At 47.0% G+C, this 17,293-nt stretch overlaps 1 protein-coding gene across 3 annotated transcripts in view; it reads left to right on the forward strand.

The window, feature by feature from the left end:
• The window catches only part of LOC110495463 (interleukin-1 receptor accessory protein-like 1), a 413,831-nt gene that overhangs the window by 307,388 nt on the left and 89,150 nt on the right, over positions 1–17,293 (forward strand). The window lies entirely within an intron of this gene.

Consider the following 17,293-nt stretch of genomic DNA (forward strand, 5'->3'; position numbering starts at 1 on the left):
TATGATAAACTGGGTTGTAATGACTAAGACTGGTGCATGCAGCACACAGACTGTAATGAAAACCTAAGATAATGTGAATAAGTCACCGTCTCTAGTTCCTTCTCTCTCCTGAACACACACACAAACATTTTAGCACACACAATCTCTCGCTCTCTCACACACACTGAAACACACACACTTTCTCTCTCTCTCTCTCTCTCTCTCTCTCTCTCTCTCTCTCTCTCTCTCTCTCTCTCTCACACACACACACACATACAAAAACACACACATACCCAGGAGCCGGCTCGAGAAGCAGCATGCGGCTGATGTAAATTATCAACCCAGATTGCTTTTCTTCAGTTAATCATCTCCTTTTATGTTATTCATTTGTCAGTGGTTATTGTTTGTCCAAGTAACGCAGTAGCAGTCTGATATGTAGTGCAGTGTAAATGCTGATGGGGACTGATGGCTTTGCAGGCAATGACTAGGCTGGAATTTACATTTACAATTACAGTCATGATACAATCCTCTCTCATCATAATTGCTGTGACTAGGACGTCAGACCAGATTGGGAACATGTTGGATTTTCTGTATAACAAATAGCACTTTGTCTCTGGGGTCAAGACCAATGAATCACATGTCCTGTGTCATAAGCCTAATAGACTATTCCATAATGTTGTACTGTGTTCACAGCCAGTAATTACTGAGTTTAGACAACCCAAACTACCCTAACGACTGTAGAAGTTGTATTTGCAAGGACAGACTGTTCCCTCAATCTGATTGACAAGCACAGAAAATGATATGCGAAACGGTTAGCAATTTTGTGGTCTTCTGGATTCCATTTGAGTCCCTCTTGTTGTAATAGGATCTCTTCTGCCTCCTTGTCATAGCAGGAAGTTAAGACTAGTTCCCCTTAACTCAATGATCTCTGTGCTACAGTACAGACAGACAGACAAGCATTCACTTCCATTACATTTTCCATTCCCCACACTAAACCAACCTCCCTGAGTAAAAAACAACACACAGTACCGAGTAATGGTCCTCATTTCTATCGAGCCCATATGCTATTTCAGAGTGCTTGTGTGTTTGACCATGAAAGTGGAGGAGTGTTTGTGTGTCTCTCTCTCCCCGCACACAGAGAGAAACCAACGAGGGCCCTTTAAAATGGGATGTAGTGCTGACAATCCTTCAGTCGAGTCACAAAGAGACTCCTGGGTAAATAGCGACGGCCATGTTTGACTGTGAATTTATTCGAAGGTATATTCCTGTAATGAATTAACGTGGTGCCTTCCAGGTGATGCATTTCCCTTTATAGACTCAATTATCTGTGCCATAAAAGAGGCTGCTCTCCAGGATGGCTCGGTGAGGAAAAATACATAACTCCTTATAAGTACTTCATGAGGGGAGTGGGTTGAAGCTTATTGTGAGTGTACAGTACAAGTGGCAACAGGAAGTGAGACTCATAAACCTTGAGTGTATAGTACAAGTGGCAACAGGAAGTGAGACTCATAAACCTTGAGTGTATAGTACAAGTGGCAACAGGAAGTGAGACTCAAACCTTGAGTGTATAGTACAAGTGGCAACAGGAAGTGAGACTCATTAACCTTGAGTGTATTGTACAAGTGACAACAGGAAGTGAGACTCTTAATCCTTGAGTGTACTGTACAAGTAGCAACAGGAAATTAGACTCTTAAACCTTGATGTTCTCACATAGACTTATTTACACATTTGATATGAAACTCTCATCAATGAACACTGAGGTTTTCTGTGATTAGTGGTCTGTGTGTGAAGCCGATGACGATGGCGCCACTAACACTGTGTTACCTGACTGTTCAATGTAGCTGATAGTCATGTTATCCAGTAGCTTCACTCATGAGAGGTTTACCATCATCCAGTCTTGTGGTCAGTCTATAGCTGACGGTCATCAGCTGTTGTAAGGGAGGGTGTTAATGAAGGATGACTCTATCTGTGCTTGACTCATCCATAACGTAACTGTTGTATTCACAACGATAACTCTGCGACAGCGGTTTCTAATCAACCATGTTGTTCTTTAGCTCAAACTCGCAATACATCAGGCATAGCCCAACAATAACAGCACTGTCCAACTGTGTTCTAATATTACTCTCAATGCAGCACTGTAAACGTAGTGTGCAGACATAACAGTAACGCTGCATGAAACTGTTGTCTCATGACTCTGAGAAGAGACCAACTAAGCCAGCTGTATGAACCACCATGTTTAAGACCAAATCATTTTGGGTTGAGAATAGCTGTTTTAGTACTCTGACAAAATACATGACAAGGAACATCAACACTACTGTAAATCCTCAGTGAATGTACAGAGATATCCAAATGCCTACTGTATCTATCGTATCAGTAGTTTGAACATCAACACTACTGTAAATCCTCAGTGAATGTACAGAGATATCCAAATGCCTACTGTATCTATCGGATCTGTAGTTTGAACATCAACACTACTGTAAATCCTCAGTGAATGTACAGAGAAATCCAAATGCCTACTGTATCTATCGGATCAGTAGTTTGAACATCAACACTACTGTAAATCCTCAGTGAATGTACAGAGATATCCAAATGCCTACTGTATCTATCGGATCAGTGGTTTGAACATCAACACTACTGTAAATCCTCAGTGAATGGACAGAGAAATCCAAATGCCTACTGTATCTATCGGATCAGTAGTTTGAACATCAACACTACTGTATATCCTCAGTGAATGTACAGAGATATCCAAATGCCTACTGTATCTATCGGATCAGTAGTTTGAACATCAACACTACTGTATATCCTCAGTGAATGTACAGAGATATCCAAATGCCTACTGTATCTATCGGATCAGTAGTTTGAGTACCAACACTACTTTTGGTTCGATACTGTGCCAGAGGAATTGTGTGTTTACAGTACCGGTGTGGATATGAAAGGCTAACAGAATACCAGAGGCAGTTTGTCTTTGTGCTGGAGAGTATTGCCCACATAGATCTTATTTCAAATATATAACCCTGGAGAAAGCCACTTTATTTTAATGTGACAGGTATTGGATTTGCTGAAGAGCGTATATTTAAATGTGCTTGAACTTGGCACATTTAAGCGGTTTGCACTTTTTCTGCTTGTGGTGCAGATCTGCAGTGAAATGACTTTTTCCTGGTTCCATGGTGCAGTACTGTCACCCTCTCCTTTCCACTCTCCTCTCTCCCATGAAGGCTCTTCAACTTCTCCGTACTTCTGTTGAATCCAACACACTTTCTGAGGCTGAGTTTTATGCTATGTTAGCAGTTCAGGAGTGACTGGATGACAGGTCGAGTCCAGGTTTCAGGGTTTGGTTTCCATAGAGACAGGATGTCCTAAGCAGGCATCACAGAGAACACCATGTCAGGGTCCAATGTGGAATCCAGTATTTTACTCTATTACTGCTCAACATAGGCTTGTTACTGATCTACATTGATATAATGGCTGAGGGTAATAGGTTAGTGAAGATGTGACTTACAGCAGTGGATTCTTCATGTTCTCCTGTCTGGGTATTTCTCCAGCTTTGTGCTTTTCACAGATCTGGCTAATTACCGTAATCTTCCTATAGATAACGTATCAGTTATGATCAAATCCCTCCTAAATATGTTGTTTTGTTTCAAAACGCTTCAGTGTAAAGATTCAAGGTTCCCTCTGTGATTAAACAAGGCTTTGGAATCAGATTATATTGAGGCAGCCATCTTGGTGGTTGGCTTTTCCCTCAGAGGACTCGCTCCCGATATCGCAACCCGGGCAACGGCTAAAGCGAAGCAGTAATTAACGTGGCTGCCCTAGTTCCTCTCCTCGCCACGGCCCATGATATCTCAGGGCCTACAAGTTGGACGCTATTCACAGGCAAATTATCTCAACAGTTCACAATATCAGGGGAAGTCATCAAGTCCTGTAACAGCGGTAAACAACACATTTATATCAGCGGCTCCGCTGTGTGTTTTACCAGATGCTATTGTTGAGCCTAATTCATTTGTTTACTAAGAACTGACACTATACCTGGAGCCTCATTTCCCCTATGAGTGGAAAAATGTAGAATTACGATCCCTCCTCTATGGCTTTCTCCATAGAAACAACGTGCACTTTCTCCATAGAAACAACGTGCACAGAAACGAGTAGCACCCACCAGCGGGTTGGAGAGAGCGCTTGGCTGAGGAAAGGTCTGCTTTATTTACACTATAGACTCCAGGGACTCCGGGAAGTAAAAGCGCAACAGTGCAGCGTCTAAGCCGAGCCATCAGGCGACCCAATCTCCTCTCAGCAGCAGAGCAGCCAGCCAGTCAGTCACTGGTCAATTAGTGCTCTCTGTGGAAATGCTTTCCCTCCCACTGATAAGACCTAGCTCTTTCACACCGGACCCTTAATCAACTGCAGAGTGGGCCTGTATCGGCCCGCGCAGAGCAGAGTGGGCCTGTATCGGCCCGCGCAGAGCAGAGTGGGCCTGTACACTAACAGGCTCACAGCACTAGCACCTCTCAACAGGAGACGAGGTGGTGGTGCGACCGGAGGAGGGGGAGCGGCATGGTCTGTCAGAGATAAGATGGAGTGAGAGTGAGTTAAAGGAGGGATGAAGAGAGGAAAAGAGAGAGCAGAGTGTGTGACTGAGGAGAAGAGGAAGGGACTCAAAGGTAAAGGTGGGACCAGCAGGTAGTCTTTGGTGTTAAGGAGGTGTGTGTGTGTGTGTGTGTGTGTGTGTGTGTGTGTGTGTGTGTGTGTGTGTGTGTGTGTGTGTGTGTGTGTGTGTGTGTGTGTGCGTGTGTGTGTGTGTGTGTGTGTTCTGTGTAATAATTGGTTAATGTGAATCAACATTAATCAAAAACAATCACATTATTCACATTTATTTCTCTGCTTACACTTGGTTTGAGAAGAGTAAAAGGTCAATGGTGTTTTCTAGTGCTGCAGATGGCCCTCATTTATTACATCCAGCCATGAAAGAATCTCAGATAAGATATAAAAATTACATTTAGAGTAACTCGGCATGCTCCAAGGCTGCAAAAGGAAGACACAGCCAAAATCTGCCATATTCAAAGGAGATTTGTGAAGGTACACTGCATTCAATTCCACACTAGATTGTGTCTCTCCAGAACAGTGAATATCCAAGGGGAGATATCAGTGTAATTCCTTCTCAAATGAAGAGCCAGCTACCTCGCTCCAGCTACCCATCTCCACCCACACGACTCATACAAGTGCACTTAAAGTGAACTGTTTCAGGCCCAGTGAATCCTTGATATTTTCTTGTTGTTACAAACAGTTGGATTATGGCCCATTGCCTCTTTAACACGTTATGCCTCTCTCCCTGGCCTCGGCAATGCTCTAGGCACCATTATCCCGACAAGCAGTTTACCAGTGTTGGTTTAAAGCCCTCTCTCTCTCTAACATTGAGTGAGTGAGTACTTAGCGTACTCTTTTTAGCGCGAGAGAGAACCTCAGCCACTGAGTATATATCCACGTTTTACTGCAGGGTCATAAAGTCTCCTATTTAACAGAAACATTTATTGAATATCAGTACAGTTTAGGTGCCCTTTTTACATAAATCATTGATTAGTAGTTGTGGTTGAGTAGTTAGGACAGCTCACGAGGTGTCCTAAATATCTGCCAACTAGGTGGGACTTAGAGAATTTATACCCATGCATGTCAAATGTCTTTATTCTCAGCACTTATGCGACCAATTCTCTACTCTGAGACACTTTGTGGATATGGGCCCAGATCTCAACATATTGTTATAAAAAAACATAGAATGTTTGTTTAACATAATAATAAAACATGAATATTACTAATGTAACCCACTGTAAAGACTTTGATTGTGTTGCACTGCTCATGTCCGCGTCCTGGAACTGCCCGTGTCCCCTTACAGAACTGTCTGCGTCCCCGTACAGAACTGTCCGCGTCCCCGTACAGAACTGTCCTCATCCCCGTACAGAACTGTCTGTGTCCCCGTACAGAACTGTCTGTGTCCCCGTACAGAACTGTCCTCATCCCTGTACAGAACTGTCCTCATCCCTGTACAGAACTGTCCGTGTCCCCGTACAGAACTGTCCGCGTCCCCGTACAGAACTGTCCTCATCCCCGTACAGAACTGTCCGTGTCCCCGTACAGAACTGTCTGTGTCCCCGTACAGAACTGTCCTCATCCCTGTACAGAACTGTCTGTGTCCCCGTACAGAACTGTCTGTGTCCCCGTTCAGAACTGTCCGCGTCCCCGTACAGAACTGTCCTCATCCCCGTACAGAACTGTCTGTGTCCCCGTACAGAACTGTCCGTGTCCCCGTACAGAACTGTCCTCCTCCCCGTACAGAACTGTCCTCATCCCTGTACAGAACTGTCTGTGTCCCCGTACAGAACTGTCCGCGTCCCCGTACAGAACTGTCCGTGTCCCCGTACAGAACTGTCCTCCTCCCCGTACAGAACTGTCCTCATCCCCGTACAGAACTGTCTGTGTCCCCGTACAGAACTGTCCTCATCCCCGTACAGAACTGTCCTCATCCCCGTACAGAACTGTCCTCATCCCCGTACAGAACTGTCCTCAACCCCGTACAGAACTGTCTGTGTCCCCGTACAGAACTGTCTGTGTCCCCGTACAGAACTGTCCGCGTCCCCGTACAGAACTGTCCTCATCCCCGTACAGAACTGTCTGTGTCCCCGTACAGAACTGTCTGTGTCCCCGTACAGAACTGTCCGCGTCCCCGTACAGAACTGTCCTCATCCCTGTACAGAACTGTCTGTGTCCCCGTACAGAACTGTCCGCGTCCCCGTACAGAACTGTCCGCATCCCCGTACAGAACTGTTCTCATCCCTGTACAGAACTGTCCGTGTCCCCGTACAGAACTGTCCGTGTCCCCGTACAGAACTGTCCGTGTCCCCGTACAGAACTGTCTGTGTCCCCGTACAGAACTTAATGTGTCCCCGTACAGAACTGTCTGTGTCCCCGTACAGAACTATCCTCATCCCCGTACAGAACTGTTCTCGTCCCCGTACAGAACTGTCCTCGTCCCCGTACAGAACTGTCCTCGTCCCCGTACAGAACTGTCCTCGTCCCCGTACCGAACTGTCCTCATCCCCGTACAGAACTGTCCTCGTCCCCGTACAGAACTGTCCTCGTCCCCGTACAGAACTGTCCTCATCCTCGTACAGAACTGTCCTCATCCCCGGGGGGCGCCAATCATATTGTCCGGTTACGCGCAGAGTGGGCTGAGGTGATCTTGGGGAATAACGATGAATTTCGCTACAGTTTTGAGATGGCGAGAAGGTGACCGAGAAGGTGACTTTAGATGTTGGGTCAACCCACATACACACGCACTCACTCACTCACTCACTCTCTCACTCACTCTCTCACACGTACACATCAAGCTCTCACCTCTGGTCATATGAATGTATTTATTTTGTTACCACTGTGATTCTCCAGCCTTCATTCTGCATTGCTACTTATCTACTCACCACTCCTCCACTGCGGCATAACATTCAAGCTTTAGGCTATGTGCATGTTAGGGGTAAGGGACTCATTTTGAGGAAATGATTTCTGTATTAAAAGAGGGATTAGCATAACATTTGACATGACTTCATGTGTGTCTCACTCGTGAGAGTTGCCTCAGGGACTAGCTCTATTGTTTTCAGTCCCTCTAAGCCGCTAGACTGAACGACGCTCTAGGTTGTTGTTATTCATTCCATTTCCAGTCGTAAACTGCAACTTCAAATAGGAACAAGATGATCCACTTCCATTCTTTCTTCTTTCTCCAGCCCACTTTGTTGTAGTCGTGAGGCCCACGAGACCTGACCGGCCACGGTGCACACACAGGAAAAGGAACAGCGTCTCCACTGAGTGGTTATCCATCACGCTTTATTTTCTCTCCGCAGGGAGGCGGTCAAAGACACGTTCGCTGTTTGTTTTGCCCGATTACCACCTCAGAGGATGCCAGTGCTCTTGTGTGACCAAATTGCCTCAGGAAGGAACACATTCGGGGAGGGAAGAAGCACATCCGCCGCCATTAGCAAGGAAACCAGATGCACTGTGCACTGCTTCGCCTCAAAATCCCAGGATGTATTCCTGGTTATCTGGACCGTCTACAGTATACGGATACATTGCCTTGTTTCTAAGGGCAGATTAGTGGAAGGTGTTTGAAGCTGCTTGGGGTTTTGAGCATATCACCTCAGCCTCATCATCGTTCACACTGTAGCAGTGTTCCACAGCTGTTACACTTGACAGAAAGAGGTTCTATTTACTGTCATGCTTGTACTGGTTCTCTGGTATGTATCACAACTGTCTACCATAAGATAGCTATGGATGTATGGTAGCCTGGGATTTGAATGGTGGTTGGTTGTGCAGCCCTGTGTAGCCCAGTTCTCTCCTCCTCCTTCATCACGTCAGTGTGATTTCCCAGAGCTGACTGCCGGTAGAATGAGATGGGTATTAATGCCGACACTTGGCTGCGTGTGTGCTGCTCTCGCTCTGTGGTGATTGAGAAGGCCATTACGTATACAGCGACCCCATTGTGACAACAACGGGTGGAGAGAAAATACCAATTACCACCATGAAGCTTCAAAGTAGGCTTTCAGAGGCAGAGCAAGGAAAGAGACCGTTCTGTAGACTGATTCTGAACACACGCAGGCAGGCATGCATGCACACATACAGACAAACACACACACACACACACAGACAAGCAGGCATACACACAAAACGTATAACCTAGCCTCCCACAGGCAGACAGACAGACACACACACACACACACACACACACACACACACACACAGGCATATATATGCATACCCACACTCACACAGTCACTTTTCTCTGCGTGATTACTGGGTAGATGTTCTGATTGTTGGGCCATTGTTGATTAGCACAATTTATTCCCCGGCCATGCCAAAGGGCTATTGTTGATTAGCACAGTTTATTCCCCGGCCATGCCAAAGGGCCATTTAGGGAAGTTTCTTCCACACCCTCCATTTATCAAGATGGAAGCCAGGCCTGATTGGAATCTTAATCAGGCCGTTGCCCCAGAACGTTTTGGCTAGTTCGACTTCTTCTTCCTCTCTTCTGACTTTTATTTCCGGGGAGGGATGGAGAGAAAGATGGAGGGAGGGGTAGCTCCTTTTGTTTCAATCTTGACTCAACCTGTACACCAGGGTTGCCTTGGCAACCACTCCTGGCCCGTCGTTGAGGTCGGTTGGCTACCAGCTCCAGGTGATGTAGGAGGGAGGAGAGCCGTAGGTGGGGGAAAGACACGACCTGGGCTGGGACTGGACTGGAGACCTGACACTATGCATAGCACTAGGCAGTAGAGATTACGGACTGATTTCCTCTCCGGACGTCCCAAACTGAGGCTAATAGCCTCTTTCGAGTCAGGGGGAGTTATGTCATGTCGGTTATGGACTATTGTCTCTGCCAGTCCTAATCTGTTTACATCCGCAACGCACTGCTTTGACAGTGTGCACACGTCCGAAATGAAATGGCGCAGAACAGTACAGACTCCTTAATGCTTCTTCTGAGGAATCCTTTTTTCCTGTCTGTCTCCTGATATCCAGAGCTCATTGTAACTCCCCCCCAGTTTGTAAGACTTGTTCTTTGCATCACGGTGACTGATAAAAAACAACAACAGTAAAGAGCTGTTCTTATTTTACACTTGCCTACTCTTCTTTACAATGCCCCAAGGAAAGTATTTCTATTCAACACACGTGCATGTAACTCCACTTGGCTAGCTTTTCACCTGACCCCTGACCCTAACAGTACAGCACCATGAACGTCTGTCTCCTCCTCTTTGTTGGAGCATCATGTCTTTTCTATCTGTTTTCACTCTGACTGAATAAATGGATGGATGGCCCAGGAAATACGTGTCAGGGGACATGCACCTCTTTCCCTTCTGTCCTGTCTTCTGTCTTCCCTTTGCTCCTTCCTTCCTTCCTTCCTTCCTTCCTTCCTTCCTTCCTTCCTTCCTTCCTTCCTTCCTTCCTTCCTTCCTTCCTTCCTTCCTTCCTTCCTTCCTTCCTTCCTTCCTTCCTTCCTTCCTTCCTTCCTTCCCTCCTTCCTTCCTTCCTTCCTTCTTCCTAATAGTATTCAGGTGAAACGTGCCTTAATCTCTCAATATTCTTTCTGATACCATAAAATATTGTCTTCTCTTCTGTGCCGCCAAAAGGGCAATCATCTTATCTAAGATCTAAGATGAGTTGTATTTGATGTCTCACGTTGACTTACTGTCACAGGGGTAATTAGCTTGTTCTGGCCAGCTGTCGTTTATCAGCCAGTCCTTTATCTTTATCCAGCTATCAATACTCATAGCACACCTCAATTAAATCCCTCAGTTTGGTTTTCCAGAGCACTGATAAAAGGAAGCAAGATGCTGTTTTCTGATGCTCCAGGCCTGGGTCAGTTAGTCTCAGTAAGTTCCTGGTGTGTGCACATTTTTATTTCAACCCAGCACTATAACACGCCTGTTTTAACCTCATTTACACTTGGTGACCGCATGTCTTCACTCTCTCACACACATAGGAGCCTGTAGTATTTCCAGCCAATCACTGCTCTCTCACTACTTACATGTGTGACTCTCTCCATACACAGTATCTACATTCTCCAACCAATCAGAAGAACCGATAGCTACAGTAGCTACCCGGACTATCTGCGTTGACTCATCACATACTGTATGCTGCTGTTACTGTTAATGATCTATTCTGTTGCCTAGTCACTTTACCCCTACCCGTATGTACATATCTACCTCAGTTACCTCGTACCCCTGCACATCGACTCTGTACTGGTACCCTGTGTTAGGGTTATCGTTACTCATTGTGTATTTATTCAACAAAAAATATTTTTTTTCTCTCTGCACTGTTGGGAAGAGCCCGTAAATCAGCATTTCACTGTTAGTCTACACCTGTTGTTTACCAAGCATGTGACAAACAGCATTTGATTTGATTGTATTTATCTTATCTACATTCTCCAACTGTGCCTTCTCTGTTGGCTCCCCTCCTTCTCCTCCTCTCCTACTCTCCCTTCCCCCTCCTTCACCTCCTCCTCCTCCACCTTCTCCTTATCCTCCCCCTCCTCCACCTCCTCCTCCACCTCCACCTTCTCCTTATCCTCCACCTCCTCCACCTTCTCCTTATCCTCCCCCTGCCCCTCCTCCTCCTCCTACTCCTCCCCCTCCTCCTCCTCCACCTTCTCCTTATCTTGGCTCCCCTCCTACTCTCCCCCCTCCTCCACCTCCTCCTCCTCCACCTTCTCCTTATCCTCCACCTCCTCCTCCTCCACCTTCTCCTTATCCTCCCCCTCCTCCACCTCCTCCTCCACCTCCACCTTCTCCTTATCCTCCACCTCCTCCACCTTCTCCTTATCCTCCCCCTGCCCCTCCTCCTCCTCCTACTCCTCCCCCTCCTCCTCCTCCACCTTCTCCTTATCCTCCCCCTCCTCCACCTCCTCCTCCACCTCCACCTTCTCCTTATCCTCCACCTCCTCCACCTTCTCCTTATCCTCCCCCTCCACCCTCCTCCTCTCCTCCCTTCTTCTCCTCCCCCTCCTCCTCTAAAGGTGAATGAGTAGTGCTACAGTGGAATGATAGAGGCCTGCTGTCTGCCCTCTTCCTCTACCCCTCTGTGAGGATGAAGTCTGTGTGACTGACAGCCCCGGGTCTCTGTTGCCAGACTGGCACCACCTGCAGGGTTCTCTACAGGAGGCCCCTGCTCCCCCCATCCATCCCTCCCTCCATTCCTCCCTTCTCACTCGCTACCACTCCTCCTCTCCCACAGACAGCAGACCCAGGGAGCCCCAGCCTGGCTGTGTCCACCGCTACGCTAGCAGGTCTACTGTATGGTAGCAGCATCCAACACACAACCCTGCTGCACACAGCTGAGCTGAAAAAACCCCTCTGTGTTTAAAGGCTATGCCTCTGTCTGTGTTGTTTTAGTCCGTTTGTTTTGGCAGTTCTATTTGATTCTTCTCTCAGGCTCTTCCTCCGTGGTGGTGTGAGGTGACTGTTTTAGTTAGACGCTGGTGATGTTGTGTTGTTGTCGTCGGGGAAGTCCTAAGCACTGCTCGTCCACTTCATAGGGACATTCAGAGAGCTGTTTAGTGTCACTCGTCTTTTCACTCAGAAACATATAAGAGCACAACATAACGTGTCGTGTGGAATAAACATGAGCGAACAGTCAACAATGTACCCGTTTGATCGTAAAACACCCCAAAGAGACCCCACATCCTGAAGAAGACCACCACTCAAGGACATAGTCGTTTGGGGTGGAGCAGAATTAGCATTAGAAGCAGGTGGACAGTGGAGATATCTTCCTATCCTTCCATCCCCTCTAGCGCCAATGCCTCCTGACCCATTTCACACTGCCATACTGCTCTAGCCTGCCTCCTTTATCAGCCCCCTCTATCAAGGGAGCTAAAGAGAGCAAAGGCGCCATCGCCGTCGTCCGCAGGCTGCCCAGGCACAGCTGGAGGAGCGGACCAGAGACATTATTCAGTTATTAAAGTGTTATTTGCAGGTGTCACCCTCAGCAGGGCTGTGTTGATACAGGCGTTTCTGTTCCTCCGTGCCGGGGTGGGGTTTGACTCCTGGATCACGCAGGCTGTTACACCTGAGGTGGCAGCAGGGGTCTGGGGCTCCGCAGGCTGTTACACCTGAGGAGGCAGCAGGGGTCTGGGGCTCCGCAGGCTGTTACACCTGAGGAGGCAGCAGGGGTCTGGGGCTCCGCAGGCTGTTACACCTGAGGAGGCAGCAGGGGTCTGGGGCTCCGCAGGCTGTTACACCTGAGGAGGCAGCAGGGGTCTGGGGCTCCGCAGGGTCGCTACCTGCCCCTCAGACGTCCGCTCCCTCCGCAGCATGAGACAAATTGGTCCTTTTGTTGTTTATCCACAGCCTCAGGGTTCAGTCTGGGATCTTCACAGAGACAGTACATGTGTGTTGTCCTTTCTCTCTCTGTCCTTAGGTCCACTACTGTGTACTATAGACTAGGACTAGACAGGACCTTAAGCAGCATCTGTGGATCAATCATCAGAGAAAGCAGAGAGGACACACGTGACAGAAGGACTCATTGTCTGTCTGGCTGCATGGTCAGGAAATAGACCTGTACTCTGAGGATCGTTGTGTTGCTGTATTAGCATTTTAATCCTAAACTCTTTCCACATTTTGTTACGTTACAGCCTTATTCTAAAATGGATTCAATTCATTGTTTTCCTCATCAATATACATGCAATACCCCATAATGACAAAGCAAAAACAGGCGTTTCAAAAAAAGAACAAATGAAATACCTTCTTTACGTATTCTAAGTATTCAGACCCTTTGCTAAGAGACTCGAAATTGAGCTCAGGTGCATCCTGTTTCCATTGATTATCCTTGAGATGTTTCTACAACTTGATTGGAGTCCACCTGTGGTAACTTCAATTGACTAAACAGAACTTGGAAAGGCACACACCTGTCTATATAAGGTCCCACAGTTGACAGTGCATGTCAGAGCAAAAAGCAAGACATGAGGTCGAAGGAATTGTCCGTAGCGCTCAGAGACAGGATTGTGTTGAGGTACAGATCTGGGGAAGGGTACCAAAAAATGTCAGCAGCATTGAAATTCCCCAAGAGCAGAGTGGCCTCCATCATTCTTAAATGGAAGAAGTTTGGAACCACCAAGACTCTTCCAATCGGGGGAGAAGGGGTGACCAAGACCCCGATGGTCACTCTGACAGAGCTCCAGGTTTCCTCTGTGGAGATGGGAGAACCTTCCAGAAGGACAACCATCTCTGCAGCACTCCACCAATCAGGCCTTTATGGTAAAGTGGCCAGATAGAAGCCACTCCTCAGTAAAAGGTACATGACAGCCCGCTTGGAGTTTGACAAAAGGCACCTAAAGGACTCTCAGATGAAACTAAGATTAAGGTCTTTGGCCTGAATGCCAAGCGTCACGTCTGGAGGGAACCTGGCACCATACCTACGATGAAACCTGGTGGTAGCAGCATCATGCTGTGGGCAAGTTTTTCCGTGACATGGAGAGGGAGTCTAGTCAGGATCGAGGGAAAGATGAACTGAGCAAAGTACAGAGAGATCCTTGATGAAAACCTGCTCCAAAGCGCTCAGGACCACAGACTTCCAACAGGACAACGACTCTAAGCACACAGCCTAGAAAAGTCTCTGAATGTCCACGAGTGGCCCAGCCAGAGCCCGGACTTGAAACTAATCGAACATCTCTGAAGAGACCTGAAATAGCTGTGCAGCAGCTAACCTGACAGATCTTGAGAATATCTGCAGAGAAGAATGTGAGAAACTCCCCAAATGCAGGTGTGCCAAGCTTGTAGCGTCATACCCAAGAAGACACGAGGCTGTAATCACTGCCAACAGTGCTTCAACAAAGTACTGAGTAAAGCAACTCAATATTTATATAAATGTCATATTTCCATAGTTTTCTTAAAAATATACATTTGCAAAAATGTCTAAAAACCTTTTTCTGCTTTGTCATTTATGGGGTATTGTGTATAGATTGAAAAATGTAATCCATTTCAGAATATAGCTGTAACGTAAGAACATGTGGAAAAGTCAAGGGGTCTGAATACTTTCCAAATGCACTGTATATCATTGGTTTTAATGAGATACGTGTTGATATGGCTCACAGTGTTTACAGTAAGAAATATCATATTCATGGATGAAATACAAATGATCTAAGCGCTTCATTCGTTTTACGTACTATCCATTATTTTCCGGCTGTGCCAGCTTTCTTTGGGCAGAAGGTTAGTTTATTACATGCATCATTAGTTTGAGCCCTCAAGGTACGCCTCCTTCTCTCTCACTCTTTATTTTGCAATGACACCACATTTTCCAAGATGTTGACCTAAGACTGCCAGACAGGCAGTTTTCTTCGCCTCTCAATTTTCTCAAGGTCTTTACCTTAAAATAGCCATACCTTATCGACAACGGCCACTGAATAAATGACTTGGAGTTGCGAGAGGGAGATTCATTCAAACACTGTTCTAAATGTCCAGCAGTCCACTATTACAGAGCGCACAGCAATGCCATATCACTGTTTCATTCATCTGGACGTTGATGATGAGGACCTTCAGGACTCTACCCTGTTAGTTAAACTAGCTATAATCAAAAGATGGGCTACTATAAGTTCTCATAACTAAATACCTTGGGCCCAGGACTCTACCCTGGGTGTGCGATCTGAGGTGACCAGAGAGGAAGAGGCGCAGTGAGAGGTTTTACGCAATGCGTTTCTATGGGCTTATTTTAGACCTAAGCTTGTCGCCTGCCTTCCCGCCTTTAGGAACAACGATTCCCATTGTTTGGGCGGAGACCTGAGCATCTCGTCGCTATATACAGATCTCTGAGGTGACCCAAGCCAGCTGGCTGCCCCCAGGGCAGCAGAGAGTCATAGGCCCCAGCCTTTGTTGTGACACCCCCTCTACTGGCTCTGTGATGTAGAGGGTTGTATGATGTGGCTCCAGACCAGACTCCTTGCCCATGGCCCAGCCCTGCATCCCTAGATCACATCAGGGGCCAGAGACAGAGGTACTATGGTGGGACTGACGAGCTGGCTGACTGACTATCTCGCTGCCTCCGTTGTAGAACCACTGACTCACCCCGTCCCTGTCCCCTTTGGTTTGCCTCCATTCATGCTATTGTTAGGGTCCCAATCCAATCAGAACCCTGTTAATAAGCTTCGGCGGTAAAAAAATGCCATTGTTCTTTCGCTGCAAAAATGCGTTTGGATGAATGTGCTCAACAAGATAAGAAAGACACACGTTGCATATTGATTCAAACATGCTTCCTTCGCTACGCATGAATTCATATTGGTTCCCATGTACAAGTCTGATCTGTTTTCATTGAGTGGGGCCTTAAAGGGTGGATCCTCACACAACTACACCCCCCTCCTTGCACCTGTGTACCAGTCCAGATCTCTTAGACAACCCCTGCATTGTTCCTTCCAGCGTTTATCTTTTGTCTCTATTCTGCACCTCTTCAGAGAAAGAGAGAGAGTTCCATTGCAGTGGGGCTTGGTTGGCAATGAGATGCAAATGCATGGAGTAATTGAGAATATTGAGCGTTGCTGTTGTTTATCTGCTGGGGTCTAATGGGACACGAGCAGGTATGGAAAAGCTGCTTATCTGCACTATAGCGTACACGCTCGGAATGAAGATTACACACACATAGTCTCTCTCTCACACACACACACACACACACACACACACACACACACACACACACACACACACACACACACATAAGCTGTCTGGATGAGAGCCAGAAGTGGAGAGTTCAGTGGAGAGTTCAGCCAGCGTAGCTTCTGTCTGTGTGTTTCTGTGTGTTGACATTGTTTGACTCCCTGTCCCTTTTGAGGGAATACCTTCTGTCTGTCATGGATAATACCTTCTGTCTGACATGGATAGATCATGCAGATCATCTCTGTTGACAAGAACTCAGTTCTGGGAAACAACAGCATCATCTATTTAATGAGCATGCCACACTCAAACCACTAATATGTCAGAGGAGGTGATTTACTGATTTCTGTTGTGGATTTTCACTCTGCCCTGTAAACCTACAGAGACCAACTCCATGTGCACTCACACACACATCCATTCAGAGGACTATGAACACACTGTCTTGTCTAGGTATTGTATGTACAGTATATTCTATACATATCTGCCAGGTAGGCAGCTTTTGTGTGACATTGTATTGAAGTGAAATTGTATGAATCTCTTTCAGGGACATTGTCATACACAAAGGCTTGACGTATTCCTATTGTTCTGGAACCTAGAGAGACCCTGTATCTGTATGAAATAATACTGTCTTATACATCAGTCCCCATACGGCGGGAGTGTTGGTAGTATGAAGCCGGCAGTGACAGCCTGCTGCGTTGGAGCGGGAGTCTTGAGGGTAGTGTGTGTGTGTGTGTGTGTGTGTGTGTGTGTGTGTGTGTGTGTGTGTGTGTGTGTGTGTGTGTGTGTGTGTGTGTGTGTGTGTGTGTGTGTGTGTGTGTGTGCGTGCGTTTCTTTCGTTCATGCCTGCCTGTGTGTGTGGTGTGGTCTGTCCTAAATCTCTGTTTCACCCCCTGGAGCCCTCCCAGACCTAGCCTCCCAGTGTCCATGTCTATCCCTGGAGCCCTCCCAGACCTAGCCTCCCAGCGTCCATGTCTATCCCTGGAGCCCTCCCAGACCTAGCCTCCCAGCGTCCATGTCTATCCCTGGAGCCCTCCCAGACCTAGCCTCCCAGCCTCCATGTCTATCCCTGGAGCCCTCCCAGACATAGCCTCCCAGCGTCCATATCTATCCCTGGAGCCCTCCCTGACCTAGCCTCCCAGCGTCCATGTCTATCCCTG

The sequence above is a fragment of the Oncorhynchus mykiss genome, chromosome 7 (assembly GCF_013265735.2).
Source record: "Oncorhynchus mykiss isolate Arlee chromosome 7, USDA_OmykA_1.1, whole genome shotgun sequence".
NCBI lineage: Eukaryota > Metazoa > Chordata > Actinopteri > Salmoniformes > Salmonidae > Oncorhynchus > Oncorhynchus mykiss.